Genomic DNA, 7,674 nt, shown 5'->3' with positions numbered 1-7,674 from the left:
ATTCCATCCATCCTGAGCTTCAAAGATCAAGTAAAATCAAGCAAGATTTCCCAACCAGAAAGCCGAAGATAAAGCATGCACCCGTCAATTACATTGATTCAAAAACACATTTAGCAAATAATACACCCCACAAACATGCTTCATGCATAGAAACTCATTCAAACTCATTCAACCCCCCCCCCAAACTTGAATACTTCATTGTCCTCAATGCAAGCAAAAAGAACATAAAAAGTAAAGGGAAAAGAAGACTCCCCCAAACTTGGCATGATATCCATAGTGCATTCGGGTGGGAGGGTGGGTGTATATTGCTTTGCAAGTGTGCTTCCTAACAAGCTCCAATATGAGTCCTATCTCCATGTTGCTCCTACACACAAGAAACAAAAGATAAAACACACAAAAAGAAACACTCAATTCAAAATAAATGTTAGAGGAAAGAATTGAGCAAACAAAACCTCCAACATATGATAATAAAAATAAAAGAAAAATAAAACTTGGGTTGCCTCCCAATTAGCGCCTTTGTTTATAGTCGTTGGCTCGACTTTCTTCATCCTTGATCTACACTTTCGGTTCCACTAGTGCAGCCACTTCTCTTGCTTCCATACCACTTTCACCTCCAACATATGCCTTCAAGCGTTGGCCATTCACCTTCCAAAGATTGTCATTTTTCTGATCTCGAATATCAACAGCACCATAGGGATACACCTTGTGCACCACATAAGGACCCCACCATCTTGACTTGAGCTTGCCCGGAAAGAGTTTCAGCCGAGAGTTGTACAATAGGACCAACTGTCCTTCATGGAAATGACGAGGCTTAACGGCTGCATCATGTATCTTTTTAGCACGCTCCTTGTAGAGATCAACACTCTCATATGCACGAAGCCTAAACTCATCCATTTCATTCATGTCAAACATTCTCTTCTCTGCTGCAGCATCATAGTCCAAATTAAGCTTTTGCAAAGCCCAATAAGCTTTATGCTCAAGTTCCACCGGCAAATGACAAGCTTTTCCAAACACCAACTTGTATGGAGAAGTTCCAATCGGGGTCTTATATGCCGTTCGATATGCCCACAAAGCATCATCTAGCTTTTGAGCCCAATCCTTCCGAGACGGCTTTACAACTTTCTCAAGCACCCGTTTTATCTCTCGATTGGAGACTTCAACTTGGCCACTAGTTTGGGGATGATAAGGGGTAGCAACCTTGTGTTGGACACCATATTTTCCTAGGAGGTTTTCGAACAGCTTGTTGCAAAAATGAGTTCCTCCATCACTGATTATAGCTCGTGGTGTCCCAAAGCGATTAAAGATATGCTTCTTTATGAACTTCAACACAACTTTGGCATCATTGGTTACCGAGGCCACTGCCTCTACCCACTTAGAGACATAATCGACAGCTACAAGAATGTATTGTTGCCCATTAGACTTGGGAAACGGTCCCATGAAGTCTATTCCCCAAACATCAAAGAGTTCTACCTCGTGAATATTATTCATTGGCATTTCATTTCTCCACGAGATATTGCCGGTTCTTTGGCAACTGTCACATCTCTCTACATAGGCTTTTGCATCCTTGAAGATAGATGGCCAAAAGAATCCGGACTGAAGCACTTTAAATGCAGTTCGACGTGCTCCGAAATGGCCGCCATACTCAGAATCATGGCAAGCAGACAAAATCTGAAGGTGCTCATGCTCTCCAACACACCTTCGAATGACTCCATCACTGCAAATACGGAAGAGAAATGGATCTTCCCAAACATACATACGGGTGTCACTAAAAAATTTCTTCTTTTGGTTAGAAGACAATCCTTCGGGTATAATGCCCGTAACAATGTAGTTTGCCAAGTTAGCAAACCACGGCACATATGTTTCCCGAGCCTCCACTTGAAACACTTGTTCATCGGGAAATTTTTCATTGATCCTTTTCTTTTTCTCATCTTCCGTCTCTTCCACGCCTTCTAATCTAGAAAGATGATCAGCTACCAAATTCTCAGTCCCCTTTTTATCTTTGATTTCCACATCAAATTCTTGTAATAATAGGACCCATCTCACCAAACGAGGTTTTGCATCTTTCTTGTTCATCAAAGATTTGATAGCTGAATGGTCCGTGAACACTACCACCTTCGTGCCAAGTAAATATGCACGAAACTTCTCAAAAGCATACACAACTGCTAACATTTCCTTCTCCGTCGTGGTGTAGTTCAATTGGGCATCATTGAGTACCTTGCTAGCATAGTAGATGGCATGTAGGACTTTCTCTCTTCTTTGGCCTAAAACGGCTCCCACAGCGTAGTCCGAAGCATCACACATCAACTCAAATGGTTTCGACCAATCAGGTGTGATAATAATAGGAGCTTCGACTAGCTTCTTCTTGAGCAAATCAAATGCCTCAAGGCATTTATCATCGAAGACGAACTTGGCATCCTTCTCAAGTAGATTGCAAAGAGGTTTTGCAATTTTTGAAAAATCTTTTATGAATCTTCGGTAGAATCCCGCATGACCAAGAAAACTACGGATGCCCTTCACATTTGTTGGAGGAGGTAACTTAGAGATTACTTCAATCTTAGCCTTATCCATCTCCAATCCCAACTCCGACACCTTGTGTCCCAAAACAATACCTTCCTTCACCATAAATTGACATTTCTCCCAATTAAGCACTAGATTCGACTCTTCACATCTTTGTAGCACACGACCCAAGTTGTGTAAACAACAGTCAAAAGATGAGCCAAACACGGAGAAATCATCCATGAAGATCTCCATAATATCCTCATTCATGTCGGAGAATATTGCCATCATACAACGTTGAAATGTAGCCGGAGCATTGCACAAACCAAACGGCATCCGGCGAAAGGCATAAGTTCCAATAGGGCAAGTGAATGTCGTCTTTTCTTGATCTTCCGGGGCAATTGCAATCTGATTATACCCCGAATATCCATCCAAGAAACAGTAATGAGAATAACCCGCAATCCTATCAAGCAACTGATCCAAAAATGGCAACGGAAAATGATCTTTTCTTGTCGCCTTATTCAATCTTCTGTAGTCCATAAAAACTCTCCATGAGTTCACCAATCGAGTTGCTAAGACTTCATTCTTTTCATTGACTGTCACGGTTATTCCTCCTTTCTTGGGTACACATTGCACCGGGCTAACCCACTCGCTATCGGATATAGGATAGATCATCCCAAATTTCAACAATTTCTTAACTTCTTTTTCCACCACTTCTTGCATAAGTGGGTTCAACCTTCTTTGTCTCTCTCTTACCGGCTTAGCTCCATCTTCCATCAAGATTTTATGCATACATATTGTCAGGCTAATTCCTTTGATATCGGCTATAGACCATCCTAGAGCTTGCTTGTGCAACTTAAGTAGCTCTATTAACTTGGATTCTTCTTCATTATTCAACTCAGCCGATACCACAACCGGTAAAGTTTCATCATCACCAAGGAAGGCATATTTCAAATTTTTCGGGAGGGGCTTCAATTCTAACTTTGGTGGTACTTCAACTGAAGGTCTCACATCTGCCACAAAAGTATCCACCACGCATTCATTTTCCAGATTTGGTTGATCAACTTGATAATCTTCTGTTTCATCAAAATTTACTTTGATTGTCGAACCAAAATCTCTCTCCAAAACTCCCTTTCTCATATACACTTCCTTCAATTCTTGATGAGCAACACATCTTGTCAAATATGCATTTATCGAGGACATCAACTCTAAAACACGCATTGGCATCACTAGGGTGCTTCATTGTCTTCTCCACATTAATAGTCACTTGCTCACCATTAATTCTGAATGTTACAGAGTTGTCTTTAGCTCCAAGCAACACATCTCCCGTGGCAAGAAATGGTCTACCAAATAGAATTGGTACCTCTTTGTCCTCGGGCATAGCCAAGACTATAAAGTCAACAGGGATGATGAATTTGTCAACTTTGACCAAGACATCCTCTACTATTCCACTAGGCTTTACTATCGAGTGATCAGCCAATTGTAGAGCAATGTCTATAGGCTCCATCCTATCCTCTAGTCCAATGGCACGTGCAGTTTTCAATGCCATAAGTGAGATCCCCGATCCTTGATCCAATAAGCATTTTGTGAAGATTGTATTGCCGATCTCACAAGGAATCACACAACTTCCGGGGTCCCTCTTCTTCATTGGCATCATTCCTGAAATCAATTGTGAGCAATTCATGCTCAAAGCCACTATCCCCTCATCTTGTAGTTTCTCCTTGTTTGCCATCATATCCTTGAAAAACTTGGAGAACTTGGGAAAATTAGTGAAGAGGTCCACTAATGACACATCCACATTCACTTTTCGGATTACATTCATCATCCACTCAAAACTTTTCTCTTTTGGGACTCTTTTCTTCCTCTTAGATGGATATGGTGGAGGAGGGATATGATCTGGGAAGTTAAACTTGCTCTTAGGATCTTGTGCCGGACTTGTCATCATCTTTCTCTTTGATTCCATCTCTACTATCTTCTTTTCTTTCTCTTCTGCTGAAAACTTTCCACTAGAATCAGATTCTACACCATGTTCCTTGCTGCCGGATGCAGCCTGATCTTGACCATGTTGGGCCCCATGCACCAACTCGGGACTTCCCTTACATACCTCGTCCGCCCCTGCGTGCGAGGAATGCAAGCCTAACATCTCATCCGCCCCTGCGTGTGAGATGCCGGAAGTACCTTGGCCGTCCATTAATGGTGTCGAACCCAACTCACGACCACTTCTCAATGTAACTACCTTGCAATGTTCATTGCCTTTGGGATTGGGCACAGTATCACTCGGAATAGTTGCAGGAATTCTTGTATGAGATGATGTAGCAAGCTGCCCAATTTTAGTCTCAAGAGTCCTCATAGTAGCCTCGAGTTGTCCAAACTTCTCCACAGTTTTACCTCTGAAATTCTCATTCTCCTTTTGACTTTTAGTCATAAAAGAGAAAATCTGTCCCAATTGATCTTCTTGTGATGACTTCTTCTCAAAACCCGGAGGTTGGGTATTACTTCTCCATTGATTTCCTGCAGTGTTGCTAGAACCAACTTGATTCCAGTTTCCTTGTTGAGGTCTCCAAATCTGTTGATTGCTATATTGATTACCTTGGTTGAAACCTTGACGGTTGTTACCAATGTAATTCACGTCCTCCACCGATGGTCCTTGAAGACTTGGACATTGATCAGTATGATGTCCACCTTGGCACAAACCACACTTCAACACAGCCACTGCTTGAGGTTGAGGAGTCAATTGAAAAGATTTGACAGCATTTGTCATTGAAGACATTTGAGTGCTTATATCCGCCAATTGGGCCTCTATTGCTGTCACTCTCTCTGCATCCTTGGTAGCACCAAATGTATCTCCTGCCTTATCAGCCGCTCTTCTTGGATTATGCCAATTCCTCTGATTGTTTGCTAATCTCTGAAATAAGGCTCTCACTTCATCATGTGTCAAATCATCTAAGTTTCCACTTGAACCTGCGGTAACTAATCCCGTGCCTTCATTATTGAGTCCTTTGTAGAACTTCAAAAGATCATGCCCCGGAGCTAGACCATGGCTTGGGCATTTCCTTAGCAAATCTGTAAACCTCTTCCAAGCTTCGGCAAATGACTCATCATACTTTTGCCGGAATGAAGTGATCTCCTCTCTCAACTTCTCGATCTTCATTGGAGAGTTATATTCCAAAAGGAATTTCGATTTCAACTCCTCAAATGTCGCTATGTTGTAGCCCGGTAATGAGTCGTACCATTCTCTTGCTTTCTCTCTCAATGAGAAAGGAAATAATGCTCTCTTAATCCGATGATGCTCTACATTTGGAGGTCTATGAGAGTTCGTCAATTCATAAAAGGCATTCAAATGACTCATCGGATCTTCTTCATCTCGTCCATGGAAAAGATTTCCACCGTTCACCAAACTAATGTAGTGAGGTGGGATGTTAACATTATCATGTGCATAGGCAAACTCTCCCGAGTGATTAATTCCCGATCTGAGGATGTCGCCAAACCTTCCCATGGGTGGTGGAACATTATTGTCGTCTTCAGCCATAGACTCAACTTCTGAATCACTACTACCCTCAACGTCTTGATGTGTACCAATCACAGTGGAATTCTGTCCTCTTCTATGATATATCAATAACCCAAATTGCGGTGTACCCTTAGATCTGGTTTGCATCCACTGATTTTCGTTTTTCTGTTTTTGATTTTATAGAATACCTACACAACAGAAAATAAACCAAACACAACACAAATATACTACTCCTACCGAAAGCAGGACATCTCGACAACTTCGGGGTTAGTCTTATAAAATGTGTGTGCTTTGTATACACTAAACTAAAAATTAGAAAGATATCACTTAATATAAACACTCCTTCGTCTTCAAGTCCAGACGTGGTAGATGGCTATCACTCCCAAGAACACGAAGTAAGTACCTACAAAATAAAAAGAAAGATCAAATAAAATAAAACACAAATTAACAAACTAGAAGTTAAACAACCTATTGCCTTCCCCGGCAACGGCGCCAAAACTTGATGTGTAATTTTAGGTCTATCAAAACAAAATAATTTTGCACTCAAGTTCAATTAATTAACCCAAATATTACCACTTTACTGCAAGATTACAGCTTCGTGTGTAGAAATTTAAGGTGTCGATCCGCAGGGAAGGTAAGTTTGTCTAACTTCACTAAAAATACAAAACAATTTAAATGTAGGTTCTTGATTGGAGAAAGATTTTTAAACAAAAGAGACAAAGTTTAAATTTCAAATTACACAAGAGAAACGAAAGTTACTCCAAACAATCGTAGACAACAAGAGGATTTATCTTATATATTCGATTCTATATCATAACATTCGGGGCAATTAAGAGCAAACTAAAGTGTAGGCACTAAACATGCTAAACACAAATGATCAAAAGAATAGCTAAACACTTATTCTTAAAACCAAGTTCCACAATTCTAGAAATCTTACGAAAGCGCGAGATTCAAAGAACGATTTCAAAAATGCTCAACATCCAATATCAATTTATCATCTAAACGAATCCAATTGATAATCCAAAACTACTTTGATCTATCTTATTTCAAGCTAAAGAGGCATTAAAATAAGATTGCAAAACTATCACTAAAGATGCACCTAAAGAGATAGATTAATTCAAAGAACAAGTAGTAAAAGCGAGTATGAAATAGAAACGAACATAGGATAAATCACAAAATTACATTGTCTAACACATGTTTGGAGCAACACAATATTCTTAGCCTAACATGATCAAACTAAGAACAAAGATAATGGAGATGAAAATCCTTGAAACCATGGAGCTTGAAGATGATGAACTTGACTTTGGAGAATTCTTCCTTTTGCAACTTCACCAACCATACACGTAATAATCCCACTCCCAATTCTCCTTCCCGTTTTCTCACTCCGATTCGTCTTCCCCCTTTCTCTCTCTTCGTCTACTTTTTTTATTCCCATCCAACCGCCCAAGAAACTGCAGAGATGCAGTTAGAATTGCTCTACCCGGCCGGGTATATTTCGAAACTACAAATTCACCCGGCCGGGTGACATAAAATCACCCCTCTATGGACTCTTCACGCCTTCCGAATCTTACCCGGCCGGGTATATTTCAAAGCTGAAAATTCACCCGGGCGGGTGACATAAAATCAGCCCTCTCTGGACTCTTCACACCTTGAAGAAGCTGCCCGGGCGG

General features: G+C 40.8%; 1 non-coding gene and 1 pseudogene across 1 annotated transcript; one reads left to right on the top strand and one right to left on the bottom strand.

Annotated features, from left to right (window-relative positions):
* Positions 1-555: 555 nt before the first annotated feature.
* LOC148932660 (uncharacterized) lies at positions 556-6,151 on the bottom strand (annotated as a pseudogene).
* Positions 5,529-5,635, top strand: LOC148932661 (small nucleolar RNA R71). Its single transcript, XR_016136091.1, has one exon. It is a non-coding gene; the product is annotated as a small nucleolar RNA R71 (small nucleolar RNA).
* Positions 6,152-7,674: the final 1,523 nt, after the last annotated feature.

The sequence above is a fragment of the Salvia hispanica genome, chromosome 2 (assembly GCF_029641045.1).
Source record: "Salvia hispanica isolate PSC_SH4W2 chromosome 2, Shi_PSC_v1, whole genome shotgun sequence".
Classification (NCBI taxonomy): domain Eukaryota; kingdom Viridiplantae; phylum Streptophyta; class Magnoliopsida; order Lamiales; family Lamiaceae; genus Salvia; species Salvia hispanica.
Note: the sequence above shows the minus strand (reverse complement) of the source record. Positions and strands in the feature narration are given on the sequence as shown.